We start from the raw sequence: 26,673 nt of genomic DNA on the forward strand, positions 1-26,673 counted from the left end.
GAGCTGCAGAAAATCTTGAAGGCCCATTGGGAGGCACAAGAGGGAAATGATGCTGTGGATGTAGAAAATAGTTTTCAAGGCACAGATCTGCCAGTGGGCAGAGTAGGCTCAGGAGCTGGCAGCAACCATTCCAGCAGGGGGCTCAGCCCAGAAGAGTTACAAGAAAATCAGAGAGTAAGAGAATATGAGTTGGAAGTTCTGAAAATGAAAATGAAGCAATTTGAAATGGATAAAGAGAGAGAAAAGGCGGCGGAGGAGAGCAAAAGTGCCCGCGCCTTGGAGGAAAAGAAATTGCTTTTGGCTCATGAGTTGAGCATGAGAGAACTGGATCTTAAAGCCAAGGAGGTGGATGCCAGTTCAAATGGTGGCAGCGCACAGCCTGTGCAGGGGGGTAAAGTATACATTGCCAAGGACCTGGTGCAGAATTACCATATGAGTGAGGATATTTATGCCTGGTTCACTTCGTATGAGATTGCATTGAGGATGAATGGGGTGCCTGAACAGCATTGGGGTGCGGGCCTGTGGAAACATTTTGAGGCTTCTGGGAGGAGTGCTCTAGAGCCCTTAGAGTTGCCAGTTGCCATGACCTACCCCAATATGAAGGAGGCCTTATGTCTCAGGTATGGCTTTACTCCAGAGCAGTATAGACTGCAGTTTAGAAACTCCAAGAAGAGAGAATCTGAGACTTGGATGGAGTGTGTGAATTTGCACTCGCGTGCACTGGAAGGTTGGATGAAGGGCAGTAAAGTAACTGATTTTAAGGGGTTGTTGCATTTAATCAGTTGGGAGCACTTGAGTAGTCTTTGTGTTCCAGAGCTACGCCAGCATCTTTTAGACAGCAAGCTGACAGACCCCATTGAGCTTGCTGAGGAGGCGGACCGCTGGACCAGTACCAGGGTCCACAGAGGAATTGTGGGTACCACAGCCAAAGGTGGGCAGGGTCCGCAGCAGAAGAGTGGGGGGGACAAGGGTAACCAAAAGGAGTTCTCACAAGGGCCCCAAAATAGTTCCCAGGAAAAGGAATCCCAACCCCCCAAACCTAGACAGCCATGGCCCCCTAAGGGCAGGCGGGACAATAGAGATAGAAGGGATAACCAAGGTCCCCCTACCTGCTATCACTGCAATGAAGTGGGCCACATTGCTCCAAGTTGTCCCAAGAAGAAGCCCGCACCCACTGGTGCTCCCGCCCCAGCGTTAGCTAGTGTAGCTTTGGGAGGGGATTTGGTTTCTAGTGACTGGGGGGAGCTAGCAGTTATGACCCTTGTCTCTCTAGGAGACCAAGAGGTGGTCCAGGAAACCTTACTGCCCTCTAACACTAAGAAATATGGGCAGAAGGTGACCATAGATGGGAGGGAGATTGAGGCTCTGAGAGACACAGGAGCCAGTGTGACATCCGTGAGGTGTCAGTGGGTATCTGAAGAGCAAATCATCCCTGATGTACTCTGCCCTGTAGTGGCAGCTGACAGCTCAGTGCGCCTCTGCAAGCTGGCGTGTGTTCCCTTTGCATGGGGGGGAGTCTCTGGTCTCTTGGAGGTAGTGGTCAGTGATGCCTTGCCTGTAGACTGTCTGTTAGGTAACGACCTGGAGAGTTCTCCATGGAAGGATGTAGAACACAGGACTCACTTGGAGATGTTGGCTTGGCCTGCGTGGATCTGTGTTTACACTCGTGCTATGACAGCCAGTAGGGGGGATTCAGCAGAACTTGAGCCTGAAACAGTGGCCCAGACACCTGCCAGGAGAGGAAGAGGCAGAGGGCGTGGGAAACCAGCCCCAGCCGTTCCCACGGTCCAGGAGGAAGCAGAACCTGAGGGGGATGCCCTGGAACCTACAGGGGAACAGGTGGCCGAACTGGGAGACCTACCTGAGCTGACCCATTGGCAGCAGGAAGGTGGTCCCTCCAGGGAGGAATTCTGCCAGGCGCAGAAAGAATGCCCTTCCCTCATTGGTCTGCGGCAACAGGCTGTAGATCAGGCAACAGGTGGAGCAGCCAGAGATCACTTTATCTACTGGGAAGATGACTTGTTATATAGCGAGCCTAAGTTTGCTGAGCCCGGTGCAGCCCGTGTGCTGGTGGTACCCGAGCGCTTCAGAAACTTCCTAATGGGTCTGGCTCATGACGTGCCTCTTGCAGGACATCTGGGGCAAGACAAGACCCTAAACTGGCTTGTCACCCACTTCCACTGGCCCGAGATGAGAAAGCACTTTGGTTCCTTTTGCAGATATTGCCAAACCTGTCAAGCCAGTGGCAAGACTGGAACGAAGTTGAAGGCACCCCTTCAACCCTTCCCAGTGGTGAGCACCCCTTTCGAGCGGGTTGGCAGAGACATTGTAGGGCCCCTGGACCCCAAGACAGCCTTAGGCAACAGGTTCATCCTGCTCTTGGTGGAGCATGCCACCCGGTCCCCGGAAGCAGTCCCTCTCAGGACAATCACAGCACCCGTGGTGGGCCGTGCATTGATGGGGATCTTTTCCCGTGTGGGGTTCTCCAGAGAGGTGGTCTCCGACCGGGGTACCAACTTCATCTCTAAGTACATGAAGTCTCAGTGGGAGGAGTGTGGGGTAACTTATAAGTTCACCACTCCTTACCACCCTCAAGGAAATGGGTTGGTTGAAAGGTTCAACCGGACCCTGAAAGGTATGATTATGGGCCTAGCGGAGCCCATGAGACGGAAGTGGGACGTCTTGTTACCATGCCTGTTGTTTGCCTACAGGGAGGTGCCTCAGAAGTCCTTAGGGTTCAGTCCCTTTGAACTCCTGTATGGCCACCCTGTTAGAGGACCTCTCTCACTGGTGAAGGAGGGTTGGGAAAAGTCCAGTGGGAAAACCCCCCAGGATGTGTTCAGCTATGTGCTGGCCACCCGCAACCAGACACAACGCTTCAGGAAGCTCGCTCTGGCGAACCTGGAATCAAGCCAGGAAGAAATGAAAAGATGGTCCGACCAGAATACCACTCTGGTCGAAATTCAACCTGGGCAGAAAGGGTGGTTGATGGCGCCAGTGGAGCCTTGTGCGCTCCAAGACAAGTGGACTGGGCCATATGAGGTGGTGGAAAGGAAGAGTGAGGTAACCTACCTGGTTAACCTGAGGACTCCCAGGCAGCCCCTGAGAGTCTTGCATGTGAACCGCCTCAAGCCACTCTTTGAGAGGTCTGAAGTGACTATGCTCATGGCTACAGATGCAGGAATGGAAGAGGATAGTGATCCTCTCCCTGACCTCCTGGCAGTTAAGGAGCAAGATGGGTCAGTGGATGGTGTGGTCCTCTTGCCCACCCTGACCCCAGAGCAGCAGAGTGACTGTCGCCAAGTGTTGGGTCAGTTCTCCTCCCTGTTCTCCCTGACCCCAGGTGTCACCAACTGGTGCGTCCATGATGTGGACACTGGAGACAGTCTGCCTGTGAAACACAAATTTTACAGGGTAGCTGACAAGGTCAGGGCCAGCATCAAGGAAGAGGTTTCCAAGATGTTGGTGCTAGGGGTGATTGAGCCCTCCAGCAGCCCCTGGGCTTGCCCAGTGGTCTTGGTGCCCAAGAAAGCTGCTACGCCCGGTGGCCCTCCAGAACTCTGGTTTTGCGTTGACTACCGTGGGCTCAATGCGGTCACGAAGACTGACGCACACCCCATCCCCAGAGCTGATGAGCTCGTGGATCGGTTGGGAGCTGCCCAGTACCTCAGTACCTTTGATTTGACTACTGGGTACTGACAGATTTCCTTGACTGATGGGACCAAAGAGAGGTCAGCATTTTCAACACCAGAGGGGCACTTCCAGTTCCGAGTCATGCCCTTTGGGTTGAAAAATGCCCCTGCCACGTTCCAGAGACTGGTTAACCAGGTACTGTTCGGGCTGGAGGAATTCAGCGCCGCATACCTGGATGACATTGCTGTGTTCAGCTCCACGTGGGAGGAACACTTGCAACACCTCTGTGAAGTGTTGAAGGCTCTGCAAAGGGCAGGCCTCACTATCAAGGCCAGCAAGTGCCAGATAGGGCAGGGATCTGTGGTGTATTTGGGACACCAGGTGGGGAGTCGCCAGGTGGTGCCCCTACAGAAAAAGATTGATACCATTCTGGCTTGGGAGCCCCCAAGACCCAGACAGAGGTGAGAGCCTTTTTTGGACTCACCGGGTATTACAGACGGTTTGTCAAGGGATATGGCACCATTGTTGCCCCCTTGACAGAACTCACTTCCAAGAAGTTGCCCAAAAGAGTTGACTGGACTGACGCCTGCCAAACTGCTTTGATTGCCCTGAAAACTGCAATGTGCACAGCACCGGTGCTCAAGGCACCTGACTTTTCCAGTGAGATCATAGTACAGACGCTTCAGAGCATTTATGTGGGAGCAGTACTCTCACAAGTCACTGAGGAGAATGGAGACCAGCCGGTAGCTTTCATTAGTAGGAGGCTCCTCCCCAGGGAACAGAGGTGGAGTGCGATTGAGAGAGAAGCATTTGCTGTGGTCTGGGCTCTGAAAAAGTTGAGGCCCTACCTGTTTGGGACTCACTTCTGTGTTCAGACCGACCACAGGCCCCTCAGATGGTTAATGCAAATGAGGGGTGAGAACCCAAAAAGGTGGTCCATCTCCCTACAGGGAATGGACTTCACGGTGGAACACCGCCCTGGCACAGAACACGCCAATGCTGATGGTCTGTCCAGGTTTTTCCGCCTTAGTGAAGAGAACTCCCAAGAGGGTGGGCAGTTCTCCCCACTTTCAGCTGGAGGGGACACCTGTTAGACCCGGCATCTTTTGGCGTGGTTTCCCCTATCTTTTTGCCTCTACCTCCTGTATTTTTGATGCTGTGCTGGATTTTGTTTTTGCTGGTTTAGATGCTTTGGACACTCTGCCACTGCTGATCAGTGCCAGAGTGTAAGTGCTCCCTATGTAAATTGTTATTCTGATTGGATATACATGTTTGGCATATTTGTATCACCATGAAGTCCCTAGTAAAGTGCACTGGGTGTGCCAGGGCTGGTGATGACAAATGCTACTAGTGGGCCTCTAGCACTGATTGTGCCACCCACAGGAGTAGGCCTAAAATTATGTCTCAGGCCTGACACTGCAGTGCCTGTGTGCAGTGTAGAACTGCCATGTCCTCCTGGTCAGTGTCCCCACTGACCAGGCCTAACCCATCCCTTTTTGTGCACATCAGTCACCCCTATGGAAGGCCCAAGGTACCCCCCCTGGGCAGGGTGCAGTGTATGTAAATGGTAGAGCATGTACTAGTGCAGGTAACATGCTCTGATAGAGAATGGCAGCCATTTTCGTTTTTCACTATTGTAAGGCTATCTTGCTCCATAGATTAACATGGGGGATGCTGGCTACAGTGGTTTACAGCATTTCATCCCATAGGAACAAGATAGGACATAAGTATCTAGTATCCCTGAACTCAGAATTTAATAACACATCTTTTAGGAAAGGTTGTTTTTAAATCCTGTGTTTGAGAACAGCACTTTTAGAAAGTTGCTGTTCTCTTGTCTGACCCTTCTGTGTGCCTGGGCTTGTTTGTGTATTGACTGTCTGGTTTGAGAGTGACAGGGGCTGAGGATTCCCCAGGAGGCTGGCTGAGTCAGCCCTAGGCTGAATGACTGCATTTGCAACTGGAGTGGTGGGAGGAGTTAGCACCTGGGCCTGAATAGGGCTGTGCCTGCCTTTCACAATGCTGGCTCCACCTCCTGCTGGGCGGCTGATGACCCTGCCCCTCACTCTGAAAGGAAGGAAGAAGCCAGCAAAACAAAGTACTCAGAAAACACCCAGAACTGGTTCAGACCGGGCTCAGGGCCCACATGCACAGAGAAAACAAAGACTTAAGGGGTATAAGTACAGGACCCCTGACAAGAGAAAATTAGATCATCCGGGAATCAAGAAGGAACCTCTGCCAAGGAGAAAGCTGAACTGAAGAAGGAAGACTGTCCTGCTGATGCTCTGCTGGACTGACCTGTTGCTTTGCTGCCAAGGAGAGGGGAAGGACTTTGCTGCTGAGCTGTGTCCCCTGTCTTGAAGGAATCTCCAAGGGCCTGAGTAGAGCTTGCTCCCTGTTCTGAAGTCCCAGGAACAAAAGGACTTCACCCCCAGCTTCCCTGAACTCTGCTGAGAGAGTTCTGTTCTTCCTGGAGTGCTTGATCCAGTTGTGGGGCCTCTGGAAGTTGTACCTGTGCTGGGAAGCTTGAAACTAAGCTTGAGAGACTTTTGAAATTGAAAAGTGTCGCATCGCTCGCTTGCGGAGCGCATCCCCGACAGTGCAAGAAGTTTCCCGCCGCTACGAAGGCCGAGATCGTCGCAGCACCTGACGCCGCTGCCAGAGCCGTCACATCCTTCGCTTGCGGGACGCACCAGACCGGTGCGGGAAAATCGAACATCGCTGCGAGTGTCGTCGCAGAGCCTGTCGTCGCTGGGTGAGATCACCGCATCGCTTGCTTGCGGACCGCATCACGTCGCTGCGAGAGTCGTCGCAGAACCATCGCATCGAGGAGCTGCGAGAGAGAGGATCACCGCTGGACCACGCATCGTCGCCCCGGAGATTGTCGCAGCTCCTACGACTGTTGTGGAGTCAGTTTGTGGTGTTTTCACTGTGTTACTGTGAGTGTTGGTACAAATACTTTACGCATTGCCTCTGGTTAGCCTAGACTGCTCGTGCCAAGCTACCTAGAGGGTGAGCAGGGGTTATCCCAGAGGGTTATCTCCGTGCCCTGACTAGAAGCAAGGGTTCCTATTTGGACAGTGGTACCTACCTCTGCCAACTAGAGACCCCCAGATCTAACAAATATAGATACACCATTCTTAGGGAAATGATGTATTCGAAGAGATAACATTGTGTATGATAATTATTTTGTGGGAGCAAGTCTATGTGAACATACATACTTTATTAAAGGGGTTGAGGATTTAAAGGAGGTAATGATCCAGTCTTTCCTGGGATCTATTTCCTATGTGGGAACAAAGCTTATTATAGATTGTCTGATTACTGGCATGGGTCCTGTTATATAGGCCTGGTCTTTCCTAAAAAATGTTATGTAGATAGAGTAAGTAATGGAGTTCATGAGATAGGTAAATCTTTAATTCGTAGAATGAGAAAAGGTGTAATAGAAATAATAGGTGATGTTTTTGGAGCATTGATACCAGCAATGGGTATATCCTTTAATGCAAACAGAATTCAGAAATTGTCAACGATAGTAGATCGTTTGTCAACAGATACGGCAGTAGGATTTTTATTGGTAAATACAGATATGGTCACTATGAGAGCTATGTTGATGCAAATTCGACTTGCTCTTGATATAATTTTGGCAAAAGAAGGAGGAGTCTGTGGAATTTTGAAGGTACAACATTGTTGTACATACATACCTGAGAAAAGTGAAAACATTGAAAGATATATTACAAATCTTACAGAATTGCATAAAGAGATTGAACTACGGGAGGTTGATGGTGTTCTTGAGAAACTTGGTAGAAGTTTTTCAGCAGTTAAAAATTGGTTGTATGAAATAGGTGGATCCATAATAGGGAAGATATTAATTCCGGTAACATTAATAATAGTAATATTTTTAGTTTTAAGATTAGGTTGTAAACTTAGAAAGAGAAGAAATCTTAAAAAGACTACAAAAAAGGAATTTGAAGAAAGACAAGAAAGACAACGTGAAAAAGGTGACATTGAAATGGAAGAGTGCAAAGAGAAACTTTATCAAGATAGAAAGAAACTGGAAGAAACTAGAGTATAACTCATACTAATTAAAAAAATTTTAAACATGTTGTGATAAAATTTATAACATTTTTGGGTGTTATTTGGTGATAAATCACCAAAGGGCGGAGTTGATGGAGCGAGGGTGAAAACAACAATTTTTGTCAACCCCTCCTAAAGTCTCTGCCCCATAACAGTAATATGTATTAATCATGTGGTTTTGAAATTAACCAACCTAGAATAGAATGCACACATACAAATACACGTGGGATAATAATTTGCTTGTGTTGCAAATCTTAATCTACAAATTAAGTGAAATCCTTATACTAATCTGGTACGCAAATGTCATAATCTAACAAAAATCTATGTGTGTATGCTTTTTGTATGTCTTATTGTCGCAGAAATGAAGGAGAATGATAAGAAAACCATGCCTAATTGTTCCAAAACCGCTAGGTAATAACTAACAGGGTTACCTTAGAATGGGTGGAGGTAAACAGAAGGGCTATACTTCGAAATCTAACGTTTAATTGTGTTTGTTTCTATAATAGTTCCTATTATGGCCCATGAGGCCTGTTTAAAAATGGAAGTTTGCGAGACTACGAAATTGTGGTGATCTACGCATGCGCGACTGTGCTTGAGAGAAGTGCAAGCAGCCTGTGCCTGTAGAGCGTGGGTCAAGGTCATTGTGCCCTTGATAGTAGATGAGTGCCAAAAATGTGTATGTCCACATCGTGAGCATGGGAAACAAGCCTGAAGTGACAATTTAAAGGACACAAGTAAAAAAAAATCAAGACCTTATTTTTTGATTATAACAATGACTTGGCGGAAATATGGACAATGAGGAGATGAGGTTATGCTCATCCAACCCTTACAAGGACCAATGACAGAGAAAGAGGACCCTAAAAGTTTCAAATCTTAGATAGATAAGATATGGAAAAAGGGTATAAAAGAGGACGTTTGGAAGTAAGAAAAAAGCTTGCTTTTTATTTTATTTTTGCATCACGACATGCTGTCGGACTGAGGAACTGTCCTATGGTGCAAAGACTTTGACATTTTTCTTGACTTTAACTTTTGATGGGTGCAGAGTCTGTATGGGAGGTGAACACCAAGAAAGAATAGATAGGTGTTTTTTTGGGAACTATGCTGTCCTAACCCTGATGTCCAGTTATCAAAATCTTGGTAATATGGTCTCAACCTATTTTTCTGAACTATTCTGCTAATAAATGTGATTGTTTGAATTTAACTTTCTCCTTCAGGTTATTAAATGTTTATTTGATTATTGAAATAAAAGCTAAATAAATTAAGGTCATGATAGGAGATCTAGTCTCTAAATAAAGATTAAATAAATGGAGAAAGAAGCTGGTCTTGTTGTCCATTAGTTAACTTTTACTAGCTGATCTATTGACCAAATTGTGGGGTGTTTTAATGTTTTTCTAAGAATAAAACCATGGTAATATTGATAGACTGCAGTTGTATATAGTGTATACAATTTTAGAATGAAATAATACACTGCGCTAAAATCCAGCAGCTCTCCTCTTGTCTTCACTAATCCCTGGAGCAGGGTGATTTTGTGTGTATGAATGACTCGTGGTGTTATGGGCCTGTTAGACCTGGCATCATTGGCATGAGTCTCTCCTCCATTTTTTCTGTTTGCCTCCTCTGTTTACGATGTTTTTGCTGGTATATGCTTTGGGCACTGTGCCACTGCTGATCAGTGCTACAGTGCAAGTGCTCCCTATGTGAAATTGCTGTATTGATTGACTTCCATGTTTTGGCTTATTTGGTTTACTATCAGTCCCTAGTAGAGTGCACCAGGAGTGCCAGGGCTTGTAAATACAAATGCTGCTAGTGGGCCTGCAGCACATGTTGTGCCACCCACAAGAGCGGCCTAGTAAAAGTATGTCTGAAGGTCTGCCATTGCCAGACCACGTGCAGTCTGACTGTCACGAGGACTGCGCAAGTACACCTACTTGCCAGTCCCTAAACCTTCCCTTAACTTCATGTTAGTCACCCCTATGGTAGGCCCACGGGCAGGGTGCATTGTAGGCATAAGGTAGGACAAGCCTGACAAGGTTGGCATGTCCTAATAGTGAATTACATCCATAGTCGTTTTTCACTATTGTAAGGTAGCCTGCTCTCCATCAGTTAGAATGGGCTGCCAGGATTATTAATGTTATAATCCTAGCGGGCTCGGGGAGCATGGTGCAATGTCGAGTTTGGTATCCCTGAACTCAGGGTTTAATAACGCATCCGTTTGTGTGGATGGTTTTTGGACTCTGTGTTTGAAAATAGCACTTTTAGAAAGTAGCTATTTTCTTGTCTAACTGTCTACCGGTCTCTGCTGGTTCTGGTGTGCGTGTGACAGGAGCTGGGTGGCTCCAGAGAGTCTGAATGAGTCAGTGTGGGATGAGTGGGGCATTTGCATTGAGAGTAGGGGAGAGTAGCTCTTGATAGCCTGCCCTGCCTGATACAATGTTGGTTCCGCCCCCCTGCCAGGCGACTGATGACTCTGTGCTTGCCTGGGACTTTCCTGGCCCGCCTCCTGCCGGGCAGCTGATGGCCCTGCCCCTGCCAGTGACAATGCTGGCTCCGCTCCTGCTGAGCGGCTGAGGACTCTGCCCTGCCCAGTGAATAGGCCAGGTGCTCTGGCCTGGCAACACCCACAACAAACCCAGGATGGGGGGAATTTCCCCTGCATGGACAAAGGGATCAAAGCCAAAAAGGGGTATAAGAGAAGGACCCCTGAACCAAGAATTTAGATCACTTCTGACAAGGAAACCTGAACCAAGGACAAGAAGCCTGCTGATCTAAGGACTGCCTACCCCTTCTGCCAGAGTACTGTTTGTTGGGGGAATCCTGCATTGCTTCTTTATTTTTGCCAAGGAACCAGGAGAGAGGAACTTTGTGTGTACTCTCACTCTTTGCTGAGAAAATCTCCAAGGGCTGGAAGAGTGCCAGTCTCCTGTTGAAGTCACAGGGCTAAAGGACTTCATCTGCTTAAAGTGCTATTTGCTGGGGTTTGTGAACCCAGCACCTCTGAAGGAATCCAGCAATCTCGACGCCGACGGACGCCGCCGAATCCGGCTCGACATCGTGAGTAACGGCTCCAGTGTCCCGCTTCCTCGACGCCGGCCGCCGGGCCCGATCGACGCCAGCAGCAACGCCAGTGAGTAGTGAGTTCGGCTCCAGCTCCAAGTGACCCCGTGTCTGCACCGCTGCTGATCGCATCGACTTCGAGCCCTCTCGACGCCGTGAGCGCTGCTCACTCTTGCAACATCGACATCGACGACGCCGTATCCTGCTTCATCCCGTGAGCGCTGCTCCCGCCTGACTTCGGTCGACGCCGCTGCAGATCGCCCCGACTCCGAGGCCCGATCGACGCCGAAGACGCGACGCCGGACATCTCGACGCCGCTGATCATCGAGTGCTTCACTTTTCCAAGGTACTGGGTTGTTGGGGTCTGTGCGACTCCGGGCTCGACGTAGCGCTCCTCGCGGTCGACGCCGAACCTTTGGATTAACTTTGCCTCGACGTCGTGTGACTCCCGTGTGGGTTACATTGTTGCCAAGAACTGTGTTTTAGAGAAGAAGAGTTGCTTTTGATACTAAAGACTTTGTGCTAAGAAGAAACCGTGCTTGAACTATTATTTTTCCTTCCAAGAGTATTTATTAAGACTGTGGTATATTTTTGTCGTTATTTGGTCTTGTGCTAAACCTTATATAAAAATACTTATTTTTATAATACTACTGTGTCGTGTCCATTTGTAGTGTATTCACTTTATTACTGTATGTGGTCATAAATGCTTAACGCACTGCCTCTGAGATAAGCCTGTCTGCTTGGCCAAGCTACCAAGGGGGTGAGCAGGGGTTATCTAAGTGTGTGATCTCCTTGCCCTGACTAGAAAAGGTGTGTCCCTATTTGTCAGAAGTGTATACCTCTGCCAACTAGAGACAGCCGCTTCTAACAGGGCCCCACTGACGGGTAAAGTGTGCATAGCTCCTAGGAAGTATAGTGATGGTTTGGAGGTTTTGTTGGAGCCGCACTGGATCGCTGGCTTCCTGATCCGATGCCTCAGGGACACAACAGATTTCCTCCATTTTGACTTCAGCAGCTGGGCTCTGTAAGCTGTGAGTCTTGCCTTCCCAGGTGGTGCTACCATAGTCCTAGACCCATGTACGTAGGCCTGAATGTTCTCTGTCAATTCAACTATGGTGCCAGCATAACCAATGCATCACCTCCCAGAAACTCTGCATTGGAGTCCCTGCATGGCACGTCGACTCTTCAAACTCATCATTGGAGCCATCCCTTGCACACTTCTTCGCTTCACAGCCTGCAGCCTCCTCAGAACCACTGCAGTGTGACACATCCTCAACACAGGTCTTCTCATCAGAAGCCCCTAACTAACTACATCTTCAACGAGGACGTAGGACTCCTCATTGCAAGCCCAGCAACTTCTTCGCAAGCAGCCAATGTGTGATGCATCTTCAACGTGGCACCTCACAATGTTCAGCAATCAGGATTTGAGGTACTCTTACACAGCAGGGCTAAATTAATCCTTGTAGCCTGTCCGGTGCTCCAAAATGGTTAGCCTGAAATTGTGACTTTGTCCCAGTCCGGAGCGACCAAATAACCACAGTTGCACGTTGTGCTTTTTTGCTGTATTTTCACTTAAATCTTTAAAATTGCATATCTCTGTTCTACTGATTGGATTTTTGTCGTTTTAGTCTTAAATTATTTACCAACGTGTACTCTTTTGTTTCTAAATTGGTGTGAGATTTGTCTTGTGTCGTGTTCCACTTTATTACTGTTTGACCTGCTGCCAAATTACTTTAAACATTGCCTCTATGTGAGGCCTGACTCCTCTGTGCCAAGTTTTCAGGAGGTCGAGAACAAGTTAACTTAGGGATTGCTTGCAACTTCAGCCTAACACAGAATTGTGGTTGCTGCTTGAGTACATTTTCACCCCACTCACCCTATGATCGATTTCTTACACTGATACATCAAAGAAGGCTTATTTAACCGTGGCAAAACATTTGGGGTATGATTATTTAAGATTTTGTATATCAGCACCAAATTTCGTATAAGTATACTATTTTTCTTTTCACATTTTGCCTCACCCATTGGACATTGGTCCTTAGATAACATGGGATTTAAAATCTTTTATAACACCCCAAGTTACAGAAACATAGCATCTGTGATATTCTCAAAAGGAATCCGAGTGTAATAGAACATGATGTTCCAAACTGAATAAAATAATAATCTAAAAGCATGAATGGTAAATGATGAGAAAATGATTGAAAGTATAATACTTCAAATGTCTGATTATCTGCAATTTAACCTCAGAGACAGAGTATCAACTCGTTCCCTCTTGCATGATAAGTGGCTAGCAGTACAGATCAACAGAGCATGACATGCAATTTTGCAGTGTCATATACTCACACTGCAACTACGCAACCTGCTGGATGATGTCGCTGGTCATTTACATAATTGGAAAAAAATGAGACCTGCTTAAAAATGAAAAGACAACGTGATGCTAATAATATTTTCCCTGCAGCATGTCATTAAATGAGTCACCTTTTGTGCCATAAAAGGTAATTTGTCTTGTCCGCACTTTGATTAAGAATCAAAAGATGTTATTTGCGATTTTTATCAAAACGCAAAATAAAAAACATAAAACAATCCATTGGAAACAAACTAATGCATGCTTTCATACATGTCTCCTTTGTCCCTCTCTGAGTTAAAGATAGAAAAGGCTATTGTCAATCCACAACACAGTTATGGAAGAAAATAATGATTCCTCTTCCTTTAACGTGTTAGCATTAATATGAATCATTAAGTGTTCTATAAGTTTGTGTATGATTTGAAAAGGTCTTGATGGCTGAAGGTACAGTAAAAGACTTTTGAAAGTTTAGTATCAAGTCATTTCTGAAATAATGGAGTAAAGATTGTAATTAATACTCTCCGGATGTATGTGGATACTGACTTAAGGCCTTATTTAGAACCCTGTCTCCATCAGTCTCCCTGATGAAGGTGGCACCTAGCAAACTTAGAAATGACTGCCATGCTGGCGCTTTTTTCTAAAGCATTAGCTGGAACATCTGTTAATGCTTTTACAGTTTGGTCCATGGCTCTGTCAACACGAATGAGCTGCATATCAAACTATGTTATCATTTATTTTTAAAAAGAAAATCCTGAAGTGGGATTTTCCTTTTGAAAATACAAAAGAAAATGCTTCTCTCACAATGGCACTTATCTCCCATGGTGAGGAGAGCATTTGGAAGATTTAACTGCCCCTTACTGGAAGGGTTATTATTCTGGTGGTGATGGGCAGTGTAAATTGGGCTCTAATTCCACGCATCTAAATTGGGTGGGCGTCCTGCCTCCCACTGCCCTTGCTCCACATGCTTGTTGGAGGGGTTTAATCACAGCAGAGAAGGAGTAGGCTCTTCTGAGTTTAAAATTAAAGTCTGAGCACATCTAAATTTGGCAGGCTGGCCATTATCTTGCCATTATAGATACTCTTTCACTAATGCGATGCAGTATCTATACCACATATATATGTGTCCCCTTAGTGATGTCAGATAAAAACGATAATGCAATCAACAATGTATTTTAAATGAAAACCAAATTGTACTATTCCTCACATTCTTTGAGGTTGTACAGATAGGCCAACCATTGAATGGTCCTTAAATGTTGCTCAGCTCCTTCATTTGAAACTGAACAGCAAATTCCTAAAGATGAGAACCCATAATGTAGTTACTGACTCTAGTTACTAATGCAAGTCACTTTTCCAAAATAATAATTAACTATGCGATTCAGTTTTACAGATCCGTCCATAAATATGGCATGATTATTCTTCCCGTATCCCTCTGATGCATGCAAGTTTGAACCAGAGGCTAAAAGAATACATTTATTTCAATTGGGTTACTAGAACAATGTTTTTTTATTGAACAATACCACAACAAGCTCAGCAGTACAGTCAATCGATTGAAAATATCCAGGTACAATACCAGTGCAGTACTTTTTCAATACAGCACTCCAGAGACAAATGGTATTCATGGCATCTCCCCCTTTATGTTTGGCCCACTCCTCAGTCTCACATCCCGCTGGTGTAACTCGACAGTAGGGGACAAACATATCCCACCCCTATAGCTGTTCCGGGCGGCACACTTATGATCCCATTTATTGGGGCATCTTCTATTTTTAAAATCATCTTTCTCAGCAACCATTGCCCTATCCCTATCAGCAACCCATCTTGTGATTAATGGTGGTTCCCTGACTCCCCACATCTGTGCAATGTTACGTTTTACGTGGGCCCATCCCAGTGAAACCCATGATTTCTCAGTTTGAGTTAGATCCGTGGATTCCCATATATTAAGCAGACATAGTTCTGGGGTAGCGTTTAGATTTCCTCCTCCCGGCCTTCCCCATCATCATAGTACCTGATTTCCAATACGTTTGAACGATCTGGCACTCCCACATTACATGGTAAAAAGCTCTCGCATTCAGGTAATCCCAGTGCAGGGTTTTAAGTTGGACTAACCTCAGCCTCATGGGGATGGCGATTTCCCTGGGGAAAGCCAAAGCGTCACGCCAATCCTAGTCATCAAAATCGCCCAGGTCTTCTTCCCATTGTTGTTGCAGGCGTATTAGCATGTTGGGTAGGTTATTGATTAGTTTTTTGTATGTAAGGGATATAGCCTTCTTAGTCATGAAGAGGGGATGCTTCGGGGAATACACTTCCCTCTGGTATGGCTGCTTTAAGGGCGTGACTCATCTGCAGGCATCTGAATGTTTCTGATTGTGCAAGTGTATTATCAGTCTGCAGGTGTGCAAATGAGACCATTCCCCTTGTGTTCCACATGTCTCCCACTGATGAGATACCTATCAGATCCCATTTATTGAACTAGGGGCAAGTGATCAATCTACCCAGTTGTTCGGGCTCCCAAAGTAGAGTTGCCCATGTGATTTTGTTATGCCACCTGAATATTTTGTTAACCAGATGCAAAACTTCTATTGTACGTGCTGTGGGTCCAGTAAGGCCAAGTCTTTCAGGGTTTGTGTCGAATGCTCTATGGTATCCTCCCTGCTCCATGAGCCACCAGTCCATCCGAAGACTCGGATCAGCATGAGAGCCATGGGCCCTGCGGTTGACTACTATTAGTTGGGATGCTCAATAATATAACTTGAGCTCGGGTAATACAATCCCACCATCTTACCATCCCACCATTAATGCTTGCTTGGTAATGCGTTGTGCTCGTCCGTCCCACTGCAGGGACCCCACCGTGCTATCTATATTAGAGAAGCAGGAATCTGGGACTCTGTATGGAGTGTTTTGCAGGGCATAAAGGAAACGAGGCTACGCAAGCATTTCAAAGAGAGCCGCGCATCCCAGGAGGGTGAATGGAAGGGCTTGCCAGTGTCGTACATCGGTGTCAGAAAAAGATACACTCTGGAGCGGCCCCCTCACGAACAGATGATCTTACCCCAGATCCCACAGACCAAAACCAGTGACAATCGAGAATTCGCTGTCTCTAGAGTTAGCCCTGGGGGAAAGGGGAAGTGGAAGACAAAACAAAGAGAGACAGTCTTCTGGACACTGGCTCCAGCTACAGGAATTCGACTGGAAGCTCTCTGTAAAATAAACACAACAATTATCCTTCCTAGAACTGTGAGTTTACTTCTACATTCCTACTACTACTCTCATGTATTTAGAACAACTCTTACCAGCGCCTTAGATGAAGCTAGCTACTCTCCAAGTTGTTTTGCCTATTAGTATCCTCTGTAAAATCTGATTAACTGGAAGAACACGCTGGTACATTCTAGTTGTTGCTTCACTGTATATTACTCTATCAGCGATTCATTCTCCTCAGAGATTTTACAGTCTTAAGACATCTTAAGAAGTCAGTCTTTCTATTTAGCCAAAATGTTTCTTAAACAATCAGTCCTCGAATTCTTCAGTAGATTTTTCCTTTAAAGTAATTATGGTAGGAAGTTTGTTTTTTCTCAGTGTGCTATAGGTACACAGTCTCTAAACAAGTCTTTTTCTCCTGTGCTTAAAAAGATTCACTGAATTCTGATGTGAAATCACTTGAAGACTCTGGGCAAATGCTCAAGAACCCTGGGGCTTCTAGGTCACCGCAAGTGAATCACAAAGAAAACAACTAGATACGCTTACTTGGAAAATGTGAGTTCTTCTCTTGACTGAAGATACTCCAGGAATACTTGCTCCTGTGGGTCCTCAAAACCGGAATGTGCTTGGACTGCGACTAGAACTTCTTAGCGACAATATGCTGAGGAAGAAAAGGTTATCTTTAGAATACTTTCTCCAAAACTCTTGTAAAATGCATACTTATTTACTTCACATAAGAGAAGATCGATGACAGCAATACTCTTGGAATTTTCTGTGGCGACAGCTTATATTTGACATCGAGCGCGATGCACAAGCTCCTGTCAGAGGGATTCTCTCAGTTGAAGTGCGCAGTGCGCAGGTCGCGCATGCACATTACCGTTGCGCTTTAGATCGGGAGGAAACAACTAGACCGCGACCTACTACAGGAAGTGGGAGCAGTCTAGTAGCCTTCCAACATGGCGGAGCGCTGCAGTTCCAGTAACACACGTCGAAGAGAGGATCTCCAACATGGATTTATTCTTTTCCAAAGCGAGCCTCTACAAGCAGGTAAGGAAATGGAGGCTAAAGCATTCTTTGAGGATTCATCTTGAGCAGGAAAAGGGGGTCCTGACAATCAGTGCGCAATCATGTCAATGGCCCCTCCAGATTGGTTTTATAGAAACACATTAGCTTTGTAGTTATATATATTCCTAGGTAACAGAAGCCCTCCATTGCAAAGGGGATGTCATATCCTTTTGGTGTATTTGGACTAGGGATGGGCACAGGAAATAGCTGGGACTTGGACTAGTTTATTGTGTATCCCGAATGATTACCGAATATACGGAAAATGTGAAAAATGCAATGAATGGTAGAAGTTGAGGAAGCCATGTATACTAATATATCATCCACATAAAGTGAGATTCAATTCTTGTGGTGCCCGGTCCATTTAAGGCGCCGTATCAGGGGATCACCCCTAAACCAGATAGCCAATGGTTCTAGTACCAATGCAAAAGATATGGGGCGATAGAAGACACCCCTGCTGAGTTCCTCTGCCTAGTTGAAATTGGCCTGATGTATGACGGTTCATGGATATTTGCGCTGTTTGGCCTGTGTATAGTAACTTGATCCATTTTATAAAGTTGGGCCCAAAGCCCATTCTTTCTAGTACAGAAAAAATATAAACCACTCAATGGTGTCAAAGGCCTTTTGGCATCCAAGGGCAGTGTCCTCTCTTATTGTGTCTGCCCTACCCAGAACCCCATGTAGGTGTCGTAGGTGCCATTCATGCATTGTAAGTGCTTTCACCTGTGATCAATGTTGTACAGTTCAAAACGCGTCAGGAGTGCTGCAGCGACCGATGAAAGAACATGAAGAGCACATTTGCCCAGTTTCTGTTACCCAGTGGGTGCTTCTCCTGTACTTCCCAGAGCCCACACAGCCCAAGGCTACTTTTGGGATATCTTGAGCGCAGCTTCACCCACTTCCTCATTTCAACTCGGTGTGCTCCGCTTCTTCCTCAACACAGAGAAAAGAAAACCACAGCCAGGTCTGTGGAATTCAAGTTATGTGGGAAGCAGCTTTCAAGAGGTACCATGAAAAAATATTGTTATGGGACATCTTCGATGTGGAAGCATATTAGGAGTAATCACTGACCGCATCACTGGTTTGGCGTGGACCTTTCGATTAAAGGAGGAATTTACCGGAGGGGACTGACCCCAAACCTCGCTGCACCCGCTTCGTGGGTGCCGCTTCGCCGCTGAAGACCCTGGGCGAAGTGCTGCCCTTAGGCATTCTGTTGTGGGCTGTGGAAGGGGGCAGAGCCGGCTGCTTGGAACGCTGCCGGGACTCCATCATCCAGGAGTCCCTGCGTGACCTGCAATCACCTGGTCTGCGTTCGCAGCTCGTCCACGCCCACTGATCACCGTGCTCCCTACATAGTAGTCTGAAGCCCCCGCTGCGTGGGAGCACCGGGCAAAGCTCGGGCAAAGGGCAGGCCGTCAACGGCCGTCCAAGGCCGGACAAGACTGGACTCGGCCCCCCCCCCTAAAGTTTTGGCACCGGTAAGAACCTAGTGAGTAAAAACCCGGAAGTGTATGATTGTGACATTTGTTTCTCAAGTGCCTGAAAGCAGAATGGCCCATACCCTAAAGAAGGGCAAGAAAACTGAACTAACTACACCTGGGGGTAGTACTGCAGGGACTTTGGACGGCTTTTTCACCAAAGCGGTTGTTGTGTTGGAAAAGGAACTAGCTCGAGCTGAAAAGCGCTTGTCCTTGGAGTTTGGTGGTGCCAAAAGGTCATCTCTGGGCGCAATAAGATTAGCCTTTACCCCAGAACTTGCTGACAGACAAAGTCACTCGGAAATCAACTTAATATCACCCAGAGAGTATCTAGACGTGAATGTTTCCACCAGCAATGATAATTCCTCATTATGTAACAGTATTTCCTCGGAGGAATTCTGTCCAATTATACCAAATAGTAAAATAGTGCCTAGTGAGAGTAGTTCAGTATGCCCTAAGAAAATGGGAAAAAGGAAAATACCTAGAATTAAGAAAACCAGGCAAGGTGGCCGTGCACTGGCCCATACCGGACCTATCTTATGGAACTCACTGCCGTTCGGACTGAGGTCAATCACCAATCACATGGCGTTTAGAAAAAACCTAAAAACCCATTTGTTTCCCAGCCATTAATTGTCTTCCCATCCTCGGACACTGTCTCTTACTCTCTCTCTACCTGCAGTTATAGCGCGGAGATACCCCTTCGGGGGTCTAGTCTGGCGCTCTATAAGCATATAAAATAAAATAAAATAAAAATAAGGGAGGCGCCAGGCGGGTCGAAAAACAAAAATTCCTAGAACATCTAATACATTTGTAAAGTCCCTCCTGAAAAAAGCAGTGGAAGTATCAGACACCTTACCTTGTCGTATATCTTCGCCTGTGCCTCATAAAACCTCGTCCATAACCCCTAGCCAACTACTAATACCGTCCCCAAGGGAGGGGGCTGGCACACTAATTCAACTATAGCATTTGTTAAGATCATTCACATTACCAATTATTGCGAGGCTGAAGGCCATAAATGAAAAGGTAGATAACCTTGCCCTAGTAGCTGCTGATAGTAGACAGGGGGCAGTGAATGTAGCTCCCAAAAACCAAAGAGGGGGTATGGCAACAGAACTAAGTAAGCAGGGAAAAACTTATCAACCACTACCATGTTTGATACAAGCCAGCACAATGGAGGAACAAAGATCAAATAAAACTAAGGGTGAACTAGGGAAAAAAGTGGGTTTAGACCAGACCAAAGATACTAAAGAAGAGGAAAATCCCAGGATAAATCCCTCAACTATCCCAGCGGAGGGGCCAAATCATCATGAGGATAAACCTGTCAGTTCCCTGGGTTAAGTTACAGAGACTCAACTTACCACCACAGTCGACACCCCTGGTTCTAGTTCTAGGAAATGTCCCACCACTTAAGGAGGGAGCTACAGAGGATTATGGGCAGCTAAAAAACAAAGTTATGCATTGGCTATTGAGTAACACCATGGAAGGGAGACTGGCAGGGCAACACATCATATTAGCTCGACGGGTGTCCTGGGTTTGTAGATCGAGGAAGACAAACAAGGGGGACTGTATTGTGATTAATTTTAACAGCAAAGTACCCGTTGATATGATCATGAGGGAAGTAAGATATAGGGGGGTCCCAGGGGACTAGGTATTGAGATCTTACCATTAGCCTTTTTCTATAGCCCCATGAATCAATTAAGAACAGATAACTGGAATCAAAGGCAGCAAGTGTTGGAAGTACCTAAAAATCAGGCTCGATACTGGGAAGGGCACAGAGAAAGACAGAATCTTGAACGACAGGGGAACACTATGTTTATAGGGCAAAATAGATTTGCAACATTGTCCGGCCTAAATGACTGTGACTGACTGTGTAGTATGAAGGAAGCCGATAGGAAACATAGGGAAAATGCACGGTGTATCTCAAGGCAGTGCATGGCACAAAAAGTAATACCCCCTAGAATGGGAAAGATAGGGAATGTACTAACAGAAAGACCATTAGAAATACAGATATATAAAAAAGAATTGATAACTGATCCCACCTGTATCAATAGCGCACATGCAACATATAATATAAGTGAAGATAATCCAACGAGTAAAAAAGGGGGTGTAGCTACAATAGTTACATTAGATGCACCAAGGCCTTCACGTGACAACACTAAATCGTAGCTAACAAAGGTAGAAAAACAACGAGGCCTAGTAAGGATTATGTTCTGGAATATATGTGGCCTTGGGAGCAAGATCTTCAACACTGTGTGGTCGGAGTTCATACACGAGTTTGATATCCTATGTATACAGGAAACATGGCTACTTGGGGAAGCACATATAGATGGATATAAGACCTTCCACATTCCGGCTGTGCCCTCCACACATGGCAGACACAAAGGGGGTATCTGTGTGTATGTCTCCAATTTGATGAATGTACAGGGGATAAAAATGTTGAAATTCTGTTCCTATTATCAAATGGTCTCCATTCAGTTACTGGCGGGCCTGGAGCTGGTGGTGGTAAATTTTTACAATAACACCAATAAAGGGAAATATATGGAGGTAATGAACAAGCTTAAGGAAGACCTAATTCGTGCTAATTTTGTCAGCAGGAAAGATGTAATATTGGTATGAGGAGGGGATTTTAATATTAGCATATGTAAGTCACAAATGTGTAACTCTCGAGAATATGAGTGGGAAGAAAGTAGCGGTACAACTCATTTCATACACACGGAGAAAGGGGAAAAAATGAATGATATCATGGCCACCCTGGATCTTGGGTTGGCAAATATGATGTCCTCACCAATGGCTGAGTTCAGTGCAACATTTGTATCACGGGGTTTCCAATCGGTTATTGATTTTATATTAGTCCCTAATAAACACTCTAATAGGGTTGAGAAGTTCGTGACCCATGCAAATGGCCTTAGCGATCATCTGCCAATTAGCCTATATTTATCTCTACCGGAATAGAATAAATCCTCGACTATTGAGTCATTGGCTTGGAAGCAAAATGTTACACTGGCACGCCACAATGGGTTTGCACTGAAGAGGAGTACATTAGACCCTGTAAAAACAAATGAGGGAATAATCTCCAAGGCATTCCCACATATTCTGGTCTGCCTAGACGAGGAATCCACACATAAAGAAATTTTAGATGCCTTTAGACATATCACCATGGTAATTCAGGAGTCTCTCACTAAAAGCAATAACAAAACCCGTGATAAGACCTCTGGATGGTTTGATACTCATTGTACAAAGGCTTACGCTAAACTTAAAAATGCGCTTAGTGCCAAACTCAGAGATAATGAGCTAATAATGGACTACCGAAAGGCATAAAAACTAGCAAGGTCCCGTCGGAAAAGAGAGATTGAAGAAATAGCATGGCATAACTTAGTAAATGCGTCAGAAAGCAGAAATCCCAAATTGTTCTGGCAAGCAGTGAAAGCCCCATATTTTAAAAAGGAAGACACCGGTCGAATAGAGAGAGCGATAGATGAACTCACTTGGATTAACTTCTTTTCAAAAGTTTATAAAAATGAGGGGGGAAAGGATGGCCCTACTGACGCAACATCTGAGGTGGATGTACCCATAACGGAATATATACCAATAGATCTAGAAATCCAATATGCTGAAGTCATAGTGGCAATAAATAAGAGTAAAAGCAGTAAAGCCCCAGGCCCATACGGAATACCTAATGACATATTCAAAACGATGACCGATCTCTGGGCCCCGATTTGCACACGTTTCTTGAGGGCTTGTTGTTCAATGGGTTTCATTAAAACCTGGTCTAAATCGGTAATCATACCGATCTACAAAAAGGGAGACAGAGAGAGTCCAGCTAACTATAGACAATTTCCCTACTAGACTCTCTTTTTGCGGGCAGAGTGGTCCTAAAGAAACTTCAAACATGGACAAGTGACAACAATATTTTAAGTCCTGTTCAATATGGCTTCAGAGAGGGAATGGGGACAGTGGGGTCCTCAACTTCGTAATAATCCAGGGGAAATACACTCGAGCCAAGAAAGAATCTTTATACACCATCTTTGTTGACCTCACAGCGGCGTTTGACTGTGTAGACCATGCAATGTTGTGGCAAACACTGGAAAACATAGGTGTGGATCCAGCTATAATAATATTCTTACGTCAGTTGTATTCCGGGGCTACAGCCAGAGTAAGACACGGAAAAAAGGGAGAATGCACAGGGCCCTTCCGCGTTGAAAAGGGTGTGAGACAGGGCTGTGTGCTGGCCCCTTTCCTATTCTCCATTTACACGAACGACCTGGAGGTGGAATTGGAGGCCAGCACAACTGATTCTCCCAGATATGGGAAGAAGCAGGCTGTCTCACTCCTTTATGCGGATGACGCAGTGCTTATGGCCCGCACTTTAATAGGTGCTAGTAGAGCATTATCAATTTATAATCAATTCATGGGGAAAAGATGGCTAAAAATTAACGCCAAAGAATAATTTATGATGAAATGCGGGAAAAAACGTGCTAAAAACAAGGTAATCCAGAAGGATGGACTCTACATTGAGTGTACAAAGAGTTTCTCCTACTTAGGGGTGTTACTGGATGGTTCAGGTTCATGGGTGGCAGCCATAAAATCTAGGACCCTGCTATTTAAACAATCAATAGCTGCCCTAATGAATTTTGCCAAACAACTAGGCAAAAGACCACCCAAAATCCTGTAAAAAATATATATGGCTAAATGCAGGAGTATAGCCATATATGGGGCTGGAGTCTGAGGGATCCAGAATGCACCCTCTATTCAAATAGTCGAGAACGCGTTTCTAAAATATCTGTTATCACTTCCCCAGGGTGTGTCTATATCTAATTGTCATGCAGAGGTAGGGTTGGAATATATTTCCGATCTAATCAGGTTGCAGCCAATTCTACTTTGGCACAGGGTATGGACGGTGGAAGCCCTGTGTTTTAACAGGGATATTATAAAGGATGCGATGGCGTTAGACAAAGCTAAAAACATTCCGTGGTTAGCTTATGTCAAGAATACACTTATTGACTTACAAAGACCAGAACTCTATAGTAACCCTGAATTGAATTGCGGAATTTTGAGGAAGAGCCTCAAAAGAATATGTATGACCCACTTTGAAATGCTAAGATCAACAAGTGAATTCCTGAAAAGTACAGTAATCCAACATCAAATGACGTTGTGTAGCCAGATGATGCAACCCTATTTATCAATTTGCTCAGCGGGCTTTGATCGTTTTATACTGACAAGGTTCAGATTTGAACTTTTTTTCCGCTTAGTAACTTTTCCAGAAAGGAATGACTGGTCAAGAGCTTCGGTATCATGCCCATGCGATAATCAGTCTACCCAATCCACATTCCATCTGACTTTATTCTGTAAATACTACAAAAAAGAACGGAGAAGGTGGATTAAACAATATTTGAGAGAAGGCTACTGGCGACAGTGTAGACCAGCATACTTAAACCTGTTACAATTAGGAAATGATAAATGTATTATGATCATGACGGGTTTCCTAAAAAGTATTCTGAAGAAGCGGAAATTGATGTTAACAGATTAATTTTTATGGTGTGGTTTAAATAATGCTTTATTCTGATAATTGTACCAATTTAATGTCTTCCTAATCCTTTTAATGCTTGATGATTATTAAATGTTTTTATGAAATGAAGATGCCTATATTTATATGTAGCTTTTATGATTTTATACCTTGCAAAAATCGAATAAAGCTTTCTTTGAGGAGGTGTCGTAAATTCAGAGCAGTGTTCTGGGTGTACTAGATTTGTAATATTTTTGCAAATATTTTGGCCTCCGCAGTGAGGAAGGAAATGGGCATATATGCCTTTCCATCATTTGCCAGTTTACACTGCTTTTGTATTACCACAATTGTGGCAAGTTGAATCTCAGGAGACAAAAGCCCTTTTTCATAGCTTTCTAGGTACATTTGACAAAGATGCGGCGTCACCTTGGTGGAGGCTAGTTTGAAGAACTCGATTGGGAATGCATTTGGTCCCATGGCTTTGCCTAAACGTATGTCTCGGATAGTGCGTTGCAGTTCTTCTGTTGTGGGTTCTCCTTCAAGGGAATCTTGCTCCTCAGGCATAAGGCAGTTAACTCTGATAGTGGAGAGAACATCTTGTATGTCAGATGTAGTGCCTGCCGGTGCTGAGATGTAGACTGTTTCAAAGTATGTTGCGAATGTTTTTGCTATTTCTAGTGGATCAGTTATCACTTTTCCCTCTGGCCCTTGCAGTTGGTGTACCCACCTAGCCTCCTGCTCCCTCCTCTTGAGCCAGGCCAATCATTTGCCCGTTCTCTCCCCATGCACGTATATCTTATGATATATCGTCTTTTGCCTGGCCCTTCCAACCTCCGTGAGAAGTTGTCTATAATCTAATTGCTTGGCCGCAAGTAATTGCTGAGCTGTGTTGTCAGTGGGTTGAGCTAGGGCATACTCCCCTGCCAAGATCTTCTCTTAAAGTTGTTCTATACGTCTCTTTAGGTCTCCTTAGTTCTTTTTTATGTCCCACCATTAAGGCTAGGGCTCTCCCTTTTATGACTGCCCGAAATGCTCCCCAAGGGAATCCCAGAGGAATCAACTGTGCCAACATTTTCTTTGAAGTAAAAGTTTGTGTCTTTTAACAGCTCAGCTTTGATGTGTGGTATTTTAAGTGCCCATGGGTTTATTGTCAGAGGTGAGCTTCTTGGTTGAGAACCCACTGTCATTTTGGTCAGTATGGGGGAATGATCCGAGATACCTTGCGCATGCATCAAGCTTCACTTAAGTCGGGCAAATCCTCAGTGTGTGTGAACATGTAGTCAATGTGAGATTGGCTCTTATGGGCCCCTGAGTGGAAGGTGAATTGCCTAGCGGTGGGATTAAGTTGTTGCCAAATATCAACTAGGCCAAGAGAATATCAGCTAGTTTAGACCTAGAACCAGGATCCCTGAATGGAGGTCATCGGTCAAGCAACCCATCTACAGTTAAGTTAAAGTCGCCACTCATCACTAACATGCCTAGTCGAAGGTCCAGAATAAGTGTACTTAAGTCCTGTAATGTGGATTGCTGCAGTGCTGGAGGTACGTATATGGAGAGCACATTTAAAGTTTTCCCTTCCCAGGTACCAGTGGCCACTGCAAATCTGGCATGTTCACCCACCCACGTTTTATTGACCATGTAGGGGTAGTTTTTTCGGAGGAGTATGCATGTCCTGCAGGAGCTTGAGGTGAACCCTGCATGTATTAATAATTGGTAGCCCCATCTATTCAGGGCCTTGCATGTATTGCAGTTAAGGTGAGTTTCTTGTAGGAGAATTATGTCCGGGGACTGTCTTTTTAAATACTGAAGGACAATTCCTCTCTTTAATTTATCCCCAAGCCCGTTCATGTTCTATGTAAGGAACTTTAGGTCTTTACTCAATCCCATTGACGTGAGTGTGTGAAAGTCATTTAGGAGATAGTGATGCAGCCGTTACATATTATCTGGCTAAACTTGGTCACATAGGACTTGGGATTATCAACCTGTGTATCCATTGCAAATCCCTCAGCATGGTTAGCACATGAGTGCCACATACCCCCTAATCAGACCCCTGATTATTAGTGAGTGAGAGTCTTGTCCCAGTACTGGCCCTAGAGCTATATTTTGTTGCTGTGTTAAACTAAAACAAGTAACTATACTATACCACCAACATTCCCTCAACCCCCCCACCCTGCCTCCCAGCATGACAGAATCTGATGACCTGCTTCCCCAACTGGGCAGAGTGCCTGTTTGCCCTCCCAACCCTATAATGGAGGAATTGTGGACTCAACTTCTCCCCATATCCCTGCCCAACAATCCTATTGTATGTTACAGGAAACATGTTATACAATCGGTGTACA

Source organism: Lissotriton helveticus, chromosome 3_1 (assembly GCF_964261635.1).
Source record: "Lissotriton helveticus chromosome 3_1, aLisHel1.1, whole genome shotgun sequence".
NCBI lineage: Eukaryota > Metazoa > Chordata > Amphibia > Caudata > Salamandridae > Lissotriton > Lissotriton helveticus.